At 39.4% G+C, this 12,037-nt stretch overlaps 1 protein-coding gene across 1 annotated transcript in view; it reads left to right on the plus strand.

The window, feature by feature from the left end:
* Nucleotides 1-1,297: 1,297 nt before the first annotated feature.
* LOC112557332 (transmembrane channel-like protein 3) overlaps nucleotides 1,298-12,037 on the plus strand; it is a 40,133-nt gene continuing 29,393 nt past the window's right edge. The window contains exon 1 of the mRNA XM_025227128.1: nucleotides 1,298-1,326. The gene's annotated coding sequence lies outside the window, so the exon portion shown is untranslated. The remainder of the gene's footprint in view (nucleotides 1,327-12,037) is intronic.

Here is a 12,037-nt window from a genome sequence, read left to right on the forward strand (position 1 = left end):
CTTGGTGTGCATACCTATATATTAGTGTGATAAAGGGGTGGGATTCCTATGAGAAAAAAGTGGTGGAAGGGTAGGTCCGCCCACAAGATGAAGGTAAGGAAGTGATGCAAAGGTGTGTAAGCCCATACAAATGTGAAAAGGGTGGTATTTAATACTACTACTACTAATAATAATAGTAGTAGTAGTAGTAGAAGTAGTAGTTGGCACTTTACTATTTTCGGTCTTTTCTCACCTTAATTATTTAGTTCTATAACATCACAGAATATTCTCAGTTGAAGTGTTCCCATGTATTGATGAAGATTTTTCTTGGGATAATTACTCCAAAAAACTACATTAGTATTAATGGCATTTGTAAGTGGTAGCATTCCACTGGAGATAACCCTGCTGAGTAGATCCACATGGTGCAGATGCAGGACAAACTCTCTTCAAGAAAGTGGCATGAACTCTAGATCATTATGTCCAGAAAGCCTAGTGCTGCTGTCACCAAGAGGATTTTCTTGATATTTTCTACTTCAGTGCTAATTGCCAGGCCCTCCTCCTTGAGTTGTCATAGGTGTTCATTCCAGTGCCTACCTTCTGCATCTGAAAAGTGCCTGCAATAAAAAGATTGACCATAACCAGAAAATTGACCTACTCACTTCAAATCTACATGGCATACACAAATACACTTTCAAAACAAGTTTTTAAGTAACACAAGCACAGCTGCATCAGATACTGAACCTAAATAGATGAAAGATATTTTGGTATGGATTACTCCTTGGAAGAACAGCTTGCTAATTTTTGTTTTTTCAGAAATTTATATATGCTTAGTTTTCTTAAATTCAAACATTTGCTAAATGATTTAGCTGGACCATGATAAAAATAAACCAACCGGTGTGTTTGCTGAACTCTCCAGTATATCAATAGTTATTAGATGTTTCCTAAATGTTAACCCAATCGTCACCTTGGAAGGAACACTTCTTGTTCAATTTTATTGAGAAAATATTGCTTTTAAACAGAAATGAATGACAAATCAGTTGCGCAGCAGCAGATGGCTAAAAATAGCTTTCATGCAGTCGATGTCATGTGACCAAACTTTTCTATGTCGGCGAGGACAAATATGAAAACTATTAATTTTCCCATATTGAGAAGTGTATTACCATTTAAAATGTCTAATATAGAATGATAATACTGAGTGGCAACTACTTCGAATAAAAGATCTAAGACCATTTAGATGCGGTTAAGCACAATGGGATTATTTTGTTGGCGGAATGACACCAGTGTACTCGAGGATAATCACAAACGCAGACACTGCCAGACCAAGAAGTAAAGCAGCTACTAAAGCAGGTAAGCACAAAATAAATTTAATTTGCATTATTTTACGGCATTCTGTAGTCTTCTGTGATGCACCAGTCCTAATTAACCCATCGATAGTATAATTTTAGTGGAAATTCTCCATACTGTTGTGATCGAGGTAATGAACTTTGAAATTAAAAACCGGTAGACAGCTGCTTGACCAAAACTGGCCAACAGATTGCTGAACTAAGCAACTTTAAAATAAAAAGAACTATTTCAAGTCTTGATACTTTTGATACATCTTAAAGAGCCAGTTAATCAGATTTTATTCAGTTTTGAGAAGGCCATTGAGAGTGTGTTAAATAGATCTCAGTTCGCACACACTCTGAGTATCATGTACTGTATGCGTACTTTTTTTCAATTCTGTGTTTGGAAACGAACAGGTAGCAAACTGCAGTCGATAATACCCATGATCTAGGAAGAAATAACTTACACTAAATTAAAGATTATGGATAAGAGATGAGAGAAACATCATTTCAAATGATCCTTCCTGCAATGAAGAATTCCCAGGGAATGATCAAAGAACAACCTGTGCTGGTCGCTCTTGGCTTACTCTAACCACTTAAGGTCGAGTCCCACTTATAACAATTCTGCGCTTCTACCTCATATTCCATCTCTACACAGGCACATTCGCCCCCTTTCTTGTATAAGAGGTTTCTGGCTAGTAAACAATCCACCCTAGACCATAATTGGGGAGATTGTTACTTATCCATCAAAGTTACCACATGACAGTTTAATGAGTTTGATATCCTTCCTGCACATCCAGCAGGCGGATCAACTATTCCCTATAAGACTCACACATATCTCCCGTTGCAGAGCAGATGTAGTGGAGAGGTAAGTTGTGGGCACATGTCAAAGTAATATGAATCGCTACCATGCGAGGCTAGTTCCTTACTCGGTACGAAAGAAATATCTAGGTTCTTCAAATCTTTGGTAAGATCGTCCAGACTGGTATTCATGGCCGCTCACCTGCTGTCTAAATGTGCTTCGTGAAAACGAGTTAAAATGTATTACAAAGTGGCTGCACATGTTACAAAAGTGCCTTGCACGGCAATTACCAGTTAAATTTCATTTACTGTCACACCACTGGGAAATACAAATCCATTTGTTTCAGTTGACCATTAGAAACAACATTTGTTTAGCGTTTCAGCCTGGGCGAATGGAGCTCTGTATGCGAAGCTCGATTATTAGTGTATCACAAGCACGCGGAGGATTGAAAAGGCCACGCCACCTGTCGGGAGCCGCTGGGATATGATTCTCTCTGAAATACTCATTCGCCAGAAGAGTAACGTATCTGATTTTTTTTTCGTTTCGGATCGTTAAGCATCTGATAGCTGGTAGGAGTTATTCGCGGTTAATACAAGCTTTTCTGGGTTAACGTGGTGCCCGAGAAAAATACAACCTGTACCGCCCACTTCTCACTTGGTGGAATGAACTGTCGGGTTGATATCTGTTAAGCGCGACAGGATGTCAGGACCTCAAGATATTAAAAAAATTGTTCGAATTTTTTCACCTCCGGCGTGTCTCGCGAAGTTTAGGACGATCATCTGCTTGGTTTTTATGTGTGGTTTTTATGCACATGAGAGCATATGCTGCATTGTGAACATTAGTAACAAGAAGAATAAAACCTTGGTGATAGCATGCGTAACATTATCAAAGACCTGTGACATTTGAAATAGTAACAGTGTCAACGTGGTCTTCTTTGTGATATCTATGTGTTATCTCTTCTGGTTTAACCCCAATCTGGTATATTACTGTTATGAACGAGCAAGCAAAATCTAGTAGCATATAGTACAATTTGCCATTAACTGTACCTTTGGTGGTAACGAGTTCTAAAATTCCTTATTCAAACAAGGCATACATAAATTCGTTTTATCTTTCTTTGAAACGAGGAAAACATTGAAACGTGTGTTCCTTTTCCATACTTTCCACGATTAAAGCATTCAACTGTTCACTCTATGTCTATGGGCATTCTTAAATTTGTTTAGCTCACTCTTTGGACTTGAAGGTGATTGTTTTGACATCGTATTCTCTGACTCGTGTCTTCTGGTATGCCAACTATTGCAACAATTGGATGGCTTATATTTCAGACGTGTGTTCTGGTATGCCAGCTATTGCAACTATTGGATATCTTATATTTCAGACGTGTGTTCTGGTATGCCAACTATTGCAACTATTGGATATCTTATATTTCAGACGTGTGTTCTGGTATGCCAGCTATTGCAACTATTGGATATCTTATATTTCAGACGTGTGTTCTGGTATGCCAGCTATTGCAAAAGAGGCTCAGGAACAGAGCCACTCCGTGCGTCAAAAGAACAAGCAAAGATGTAGTGCCTACAACTACCAAAGACTGGCTTGATCAGTCAGGTATTTTCAGAACCATTTCAAAGCACACGAAATGACTGTGATAAGGATGCCATAATCTGCTGTAGCAAACACAGCTAACAGAGTTTGCCATTTGGCAGTAAAGAGATGTGAACCATGTCGTAAGCTTTGTGGTAAGTCACTGGACAAAGAGTTGTTCTCTTGCTACACGGGAAACACCCAACTGAGAGTTGACAACACCCAGCAAAGCTTTTGAATGCCTAAGTATCCGGATTAGGTAAAGAGTAACTTGCAACAGGAAAAAGAAGAGCAGCAGAGCAGATGACTATTGTGTGAAAATTCCGTAGCAGTGTCCTAGTTCTCCTCGTTCCAGGTAATCCTAGTTTTCGACATCTGCAAACTGAAAATAAATGTTTCTTCAGGATTGTCATGCACTACATCCATTAACATTTAATTTAAAATAATAATCTATCAGAGTAAAGACACAGTGACGAGCCCACTACCTTTGCTCTTTTAAACCACCTTCTGAAAGAGGAAATTCCCTCGCGAACTGTTTTCCAAGAATAAAGTATTAATAATGCAAAAATAGCTTACCAAATCACACTGCTTTCAATACTGATGCTGTCTAAATGTTCTCAACATATTTAAACCAGTTTTACCGCATATAACTTTGTTAAGAAATGTGTATGTTTTTTGAGTTCTCTTAATTTTGTTGTGGTTTATCCCTCCGCAACTTCAGGTGAGAATGGGTGAGAAAAGCATCAGCAAAGCATCCGCTCAATCTACTGTCATTGTTGTGTGTTGACACATTAAAAGTTTACCTGCATTTAATTTTGTATTGTTTGTAAGAAAACCTAGAGCAGTAAATAATTTGGGTTTATAGACGCGTGCAATGTCCCCAGTGAATGGACGTGCAGTAGGTATGTTGCATGTTATGTACTGTCTCCTTGATAACTCAGAGGGAAGCGGTATACAATAAGATCTTTTGAAAGTTCTGTTTTCACTTCGTCTGTTAGTATAATGGTATGCATGGAGAACAAGAAGACAAAAGGCAGCAAAATCACAGAAGCTTAACTTTCATGACGATACTTTTTTGTGTACATTTGTGTACATTAAAAAACTGATGTTGATGAGCTAGTATTTCACATATTCCCGATTGGCGCGGTCACAAGCAGATCCTCGTTTTGTGGTAAGTACATACTTTTGTGTGTGTGTGTGTGTGTGTCTGGTGTGTGTGTGTGTGTTCGTGTGTGTATGTTTGTGTGTGCGTGTGCGTGTGCGTGCCACGATTACTCAAAGAACACTTTATACTTCATGAACCTTTCTCTCCCTTCATACACACTATTTGTTTCCTCCTCTTTTTTCTCTTCATGCACACATTGGTCTCAAAATGACTTTTTTATCGTTGAAGGCTATACAAATCAGTCCTATATTCTTTTTATTATTTTATACATCTCTTTTTTCTTTACACAACGCTGGACTGGTGCTAGAGAGCTCGCCATAAATCTTTAGTAAAATTTTGGAAAATTAGATCAGCGCGGTTGAATGACTTTGATGTTGAACAATTTAAACTGAGCCATGCGGGGTGCTGCATATAAAGATGGTGAATCACATGGCCTATTAACCGTGGTAGGCAGTGGAAGTAAACAGCTCTCCGTGATAGACCACGGGATAGAAAGAGGGACCCTATCCTCTCCTTCCACCGTCTTGAGTTTACTGATAGGTCAGGTAACAATTACTACCAAACTGCTGATGAATAGAGCTTTTATTTATTGATAAATCAGATAACATTTTCTACTAAGCAGCCTTTGAATTGACAATCGAAAATACTTAGCAGGTCTTGTACCAGCGATCTTCTGCTACACAATCAAGAAAATAAGTAAAGGTTAGGTAACCTCCGCGATTCGTACACATACATTTTCAATTGCGTATCCCCCCCCCCCAAAAAAAAAAAAAGTATACAAAATATCTGTGAACCTTCAATTCTTTTTTCAAGTTGTACTGTCCTATTGTTCCGTGTACTTCCCTTTTCATGTCTGATGAAAACTATTAAATGAACATCCTTACTGATTTTTGTGTTAGCGAATAAGACTAATCTTGTACTTTTTCAGAAATATACTTGACACTGGTTGGTTAATGGAAAAATGTCTTGTTATATCTATATAACTTATTTCAGATAAAACGGCTGAATTCCTCGCGTAACGGCATGAAAGTTAATTTGCGTTTAAGAAAGTGACAGTGATAGGAGACCTCTAGCAACTTTCTATGTGGCGTATAAGCATAGTTATTTTTTACACTTTTTCCAAACACTAACCGCTGTTACTTGGAAAATAAATTGCATTTATTAAGTGGCGATGAAAAAAATAGCTTTCTATAAACAAGTAAATACTAGCTGCAAAATCCAAGAAATAAAGCTGTTAATAACTGCCGTGTACATACCTTCATTTCCAATCACATACTTCTGAAATCTCTTGGCTTGCAGACGTTTTTCATCACAGTTCGAGAAAGTCTGCACAGGTGAATATATCCAGTTAAAAGAATGGCTGTAGAAGGAAAGATTTCCACAAAGCAGCGTGAGAAAAGTGGACAACTGGTAAGACATAGGTGGGAGGATACGGTGGCGTAAAACGCAGGATCTGCCGTGAAGAAATAAAGAGCATCCAGACGCGGAATTGCGAGGCCTTTTAAAGTTCGCACATTAAGGGGAGCCAGAAATTGCTATCATCCGCTAACCGTAGGTGGCCTTGTTGTTGATTAGAAACCTGTCACGAAAGTAAAGCCTCTCGCTGTTGGTGAAGGAGCAAAGCCGAATTGTTTTCTTTGTTCAGTACAAAGCTTTTGCTTCATTCCCAAAACCCTTCCATTCTCGTTGTCCCACTGAGACTTGGGGCCGAAGTCTTGTCGCGAGTGCAATTTACGCACCGCTTAACCTGCAACCTCCCGGGAGCTGGCCGGTCTCCAGGTGAGCGCCATGCATGCGAGCTTTTTCACCACTTTCACCGCAGCGCAGTTGATGGGACACTGGCATTTGTGTACACTCCGATCCTCGGGGATCACCTGGAAAATTCGCGCGTGCGCATGCGTAAACCAGAAAAATCGTATTATACTTTTTTTTTTTTTTTTTGCATCGAGCTCCCCTGCCTATTGCCTCTGTCTGAAAGATACATTCCACGAAAAACCGAGATACGCTGCACTTTGTTTTATTAGATAAATGAAGTAATTAGATAAAAAAAAATGCAACTTGCTGTTCCCATAGTTTTCTTCTTTTTTTTTTTTTTACAAATAGCATTTGACAAGGCAGCAACATCAGTGTCCATGAGAGTGACTACCCAAATTGACTGAAAATAACCAAGCTTTTGTGAGAGAAGCTCTTAAATATAGCGTTACCTAGTCCGTAGTTAGTAAGTAAAATGACAGACAATATAGGTAATGCATAACTTTGCTTCTATGTACCATTACAATTCAGCTAAAATATGATAAACATTTAATTTTTTTATCATTTTTTAGTGTAAGTACAACCTATTTGAAATGCATTTGAGGATGTTTGCATGATTTCTGTAATATCGTGATCTGATATTGGATATCTATTCTCTCTGGTGATATAGCCTAAAATAATTCCCTAGCCACCACTCCTCGTCCTCACTAAAGTTAACTATCCTCTGATCTTATTGAAGCTGTTTTCTTTCCGTGTCATCGTAGATAGTGAGATTCAGGTGGAACATGCCAGCAAATCCACGTAGCTATACTCTGTGTATATCTATATTTGTGAAGCCGACGCTTAAGGTAACCGCTGTGCAGAATATATTAGGCAGACTAGACTTTTATTTACATATTGTTAGGGTTCACTAGCGCATCGGTCTTCGCGCTGGGTTCTCTCTAAGATTTGTTTGGGTCATCGTTAGGTGTGGTTAGTATTCCAGGTGGGCATTATTTTTGTGAATTATCTTTTCAATACGTGTCACTAGGCGGCTAGGTGACAACAGCAAGCTATGAATCCTCTCTTTGTAAGCTTTAAACACTTTCTTCGTTTCGCTGCTTCTGTGTGTGTATGTGTGTGTGTGGTGTATGTGTGTATGTGTGTATGTGTGTGGTGTTTGTGTGTGTGTGTGTGGAGGCGAGTGCGCGCGTGAAAGAGTAACACATTTGCAAGTATGAACATCAACAGGATAGGCGAAAGAGAATAAGCTCTATGATCAGGTATATTATTGTATTCCTGCACCTTGCTTGCCATCTACATTGTACACTGGCATGTTTTCATTTACAGTGTCCGAAGTTTAGTTCATGTGCTTTATGCACATATTTGCTGACATAATAGACGTATATGAATAGAAGTGTTCAGCAAAGGATCTTTGTAAATAAAACTGAATAAAGTAATAATGAAGAAATGCAGAACAATGATCTAAATGTAAGCAGGCAACATCAAAACCAAAGATGTATTCTAACTTGTAAAATAATTTCTTCTTTTTACTACTAATCATCGAACAAAAGCGGTAAACAATGACCATCCTCTAAATTTCTATAATTTTTAGAAGTGGTCTCTGGTGCTCTTATATCTGCAGCAACATCTCACCAGTAGGTAGCATTTTGTTTAATTTTATGTGAATAGCGAGGCAAGGGACTACATGACACTACTGCATGCTCAAACTGATGACACTGCTCTAGACTTCTTACCCCTAGCCTGGAACTTTGCTTTAAATTTACAAATTAGTGTTTAAAAGCCTTCGTTAACTTAATATTTTTTAACCACATTAAAAAATGTTGCAGCTGAAGTTTCAATAAAATTTGTAATGCAGAGTACTGCTCAAACTAAACGCTTGTTTTTGACATTCCTTTTCATCACTTTCTTAAAAGAGGAACCCCCTTAGAGCAGAAAACTGACACTTACAATTAATAAAAACATTTCGAGTTACACTTCCCGCCTATCACATAAAGACATCTACCCGACTTGTCCTTCATGCACTATTTGAGATACGTGATACGCAGGTGGTGGTCGAGCCACCGATGTACGTCCTGTGGAGATAATTTTAGTAATCTTTATGTAATCGCTTTTTTTCACACGCTTTATTTTTTCCATGTATTCGTTTTTTGACTGTCTACTGTGGGGTTCGCGTCAGAAACTATTGCAAAACTTCTATCTGGGCCGTTCTATTTGCTTCAAATACTTGGCTGTCTTTCTTTCAATCAGTAAAAAGCCACGACTTGAATGTGCTCTCATATCATCATCACTACCCCCTATAGCGCTTTTCATGCGATGTTAAAATATATTTGTTAGGACTGAGCGCTCGACTGAAGCTGTTCTGTAGAATGTTCATTATAAAAAAGAAAAAAAAAATTATCGTGATTTTTTTTTGTTGTAGAAAATCTCATGCCAAAATGCTGTGTGCTTCCAATAAAAGTCGTTTCTTTTGAACAGACTATATGTAAAGAATGTGTCCTGTTTCGGACTGAAGATATTGTGAAGATAGCTGTGTTTCAGTTACGGCGTTGAACATAATGGGATGGCGAATTCCGCGAGCACGACTAAGGTATCACCTTTCCCACCCTCTCCTGGTTATGGAGAGCTCTGTGAGTGTATTTGTGTGTCTGTGTGTGTGTGTGTGACCTACTACGTTGCACGCACTCAATGTACTTTTTTACACATCCAAAACTCAGATAATGCTTAATCCTGTAGCCATATGTCGTTGATATCTTTACTATGGCCGCCTGAAGCTACCGAGCAACCATCGCCTTATAGGGCAAACAAACGCTAGGCAAGTCCCCACCTGAGCTGCTGGTTGAGATGGCGATCCACTGGCGTGCTGCGTGCGTTTTAACCTGTTGTAATGAGCTGTAATAGGTCATATTGTTTTGAGTGTGACTGGTGTCCTGTGTCTTACATCATCTCTGGCTGTGTGCTGCATTCGGACGACGTTTCCAAGAAAAATAGATGACATTGAGATGCAGTTGAACATGTCTGTGGGGAGCTCCAAAAAAGAAGACCGGTCGAAAATTGTAAATAACAAAAGAATAACATTCTGGTTCTACCATCCGATGTACTAGCTGCGTTGTTATTTATCTTAGACAAACGCAAATTGGAAATGTGTTTATAATTTATTAACAATGATACAGGTGAAAGAATTAAGTCAAAAACACAGATATAGTAACAGAATCAATAATTGTAAAGCTTTTAAGCGTGTGAAAAATGAGAGTCGCTGTACATAATCTGATTCGTTTTAAAATTATTTTTTGACAACGGGATATAAGCTGATACATTTGTTAGGAATTGGAGAGAATGAGAACCTTTTTTTTTCCAAATAAGTACCTATCGCGTCAAACTGGATAAAAGAGAAATTGAAGTTTATTTCTTTGATTGTCGAAATAATCTGCTGACTACAGCGACAAACGATGGCCTTATCCTATTTCTGTCATAAAATGAAGGACGAATGCTCAAAGCTTAAAGGTTGTAAACACCAAGAACAAGTACACGGAGGTTTGCCTGGCCAAAATTGAATTAATGTATACGAATACGAATGTTTTATTTTGTTAGGTCTTTGGGCCGATTAAAAAGGAGTAATATACAACATATTACAGGGAAAATATATAATACACAATAGATGAAAAATTACGTTAGCGTAGAATAGTATTTCTTTTCTTTGTCGTTAAATAAAAAACTTGCCAAGGATAGACAGTATTATTTCATTTTTGTGTTGACATAAGATTCAGTAGTTCAATATTACTTGGTCAAATGTAATACCTTTTCGAAATGAAACTTTTTCTTAAATCTCTACGTGTACCCACAGAATTAAGGTATTTTAACCACTAAGCTTTTGATCAATAGTACAATTTCCATTGGTATTCCGTATGCTCTCAGGATGCTCCAAAGGCTCTCTCTATGGATGCTGTCAAAAGCCTTCTGGAAATCTACGAAGATTAATATAGAGCTGCTCTACTCTGTGCACTGTTCAATGATGTTGCGTAGTGCGAATATGGTCGGTCCATCCTCTTCTTCTACGAAAACCAGCCTGTTCTTCTCTAAGTTGTGTGTTCACTGCCTCTGAGATTCGTTGGATGATGATCTTTGTCATGATCTTGCTCGGATGGACAGGAGAGTTATTCCTCGCAGTTGTTGCAGTCGCTAAGGGATCCTTTCTTTGAGATTTTGACGATCACTCCTCTGGTCCAGTCATCTGGGACTTGCTCCCTTCCCATATTGCGTAAATAGGGGTTGCAGGATATTGGCTGCCAGTTCTGGGTCCGTCTTGAATAATTCAGCATTCAGATTGTCCTGACCAGGTGCCTTTCGTTCTTCAAGGAATTAATTGCTGTGATGATTCCTGCTTCTCTGGTGGGGCGATGTTAATGTCTAGGTCCTCAATGGCTTCTTGTATGTCGGCTTCTTCGGAAGGTGGTGGTCTGTTCAGGATCTCTCTGAAGTGTTCGGCCCAGCGTGCTTCTGTTCTCTCTCTGTCGTTAGCAGCTTCCCTCCCTTGTCCTTGACTGGGGCATTGTGGTGCTGTGGAATTTGCCGCTAATCGTCTGGTGATCTTGTACAGCTTTCCTTGTTCTCCTTTTTCTTGCTGCTTCTTCTGCCTCACTTGCTAGGTTGTTCAAGTAGGCACGCTTGTCTGATCTCGCCGAGCGCTTCACTTTCCGGTTCATCTCTCTGTACTGTAGTTTGAATGTCTCTTGCAGTCTTTCAGATCTGGTGCTAGCCACCTTCTTTTTAAGGTCTCGTCTTTCCTCTATCGCTTCCACGTCTCTGGTGTTATCATTCCTTCTTCTTAGTTCTCTCAGTCCAAGACTCGTCTCGCTGCTTTTCTGACTGTTCTCACAAGGTCCCATCTCTGGTTTATGCTTTCTGCGTCTGCCTCGCAAATGTCTGTCATGTCTGCAAGTGCCTGAAATCTGTTTTTCACTTGAAGAGATGAAGGCATTTTTTCAGCTTGGGATCCTGCAACGTGTTCCACATCAAAGCGTCTGTGTGCTGCTAACTTGCGTCCTTACTTCGAAGTTTCCATTTTTATGTTTTGCTACAACTTTTCATGCTGTGTTGGAAACAGTGACATCTATTTGAGGTCCGGATCGGAGTGAGACAAGGGTGCGTGATGTCTTCCCTGCTCTTTAACTTGTCATTGACTGGTAACGCGCCATACAAGCAGAAGATGAACAAAGGGGCAAACGATGACACTCTCCACGACTTAGAAGATAGACTTTGCCGACGACTGGCCCTGCTGTCACACACCCACGGCACATGCAAAGAAGACGACTCGCCTGCAACTTTTGCACAGCATCTATCTGTCGGACTGCACAATCAGCCGGACAAAGACAGAAGTGATGACCTGACACCACCAATCCAAACACGATCAGCATAGAGGAGAAGACCTGCCGATGGTTG

This window comes from Pomacea canaliculata, linkage group LG2 (assembly GCF_003073045.1).
Source record: "Pomacea canaliculata isolate SZHN2017 linkage group LG2, ASM307304v1, whole genome shotgun sequence".
Taxonomy (NCBI): Eukaryota; Metazoa; Mollusca; class Gastropoda; order Architaenioglossa; family Ampullariidae; genus Pomacea; species Pomacea canaliculata.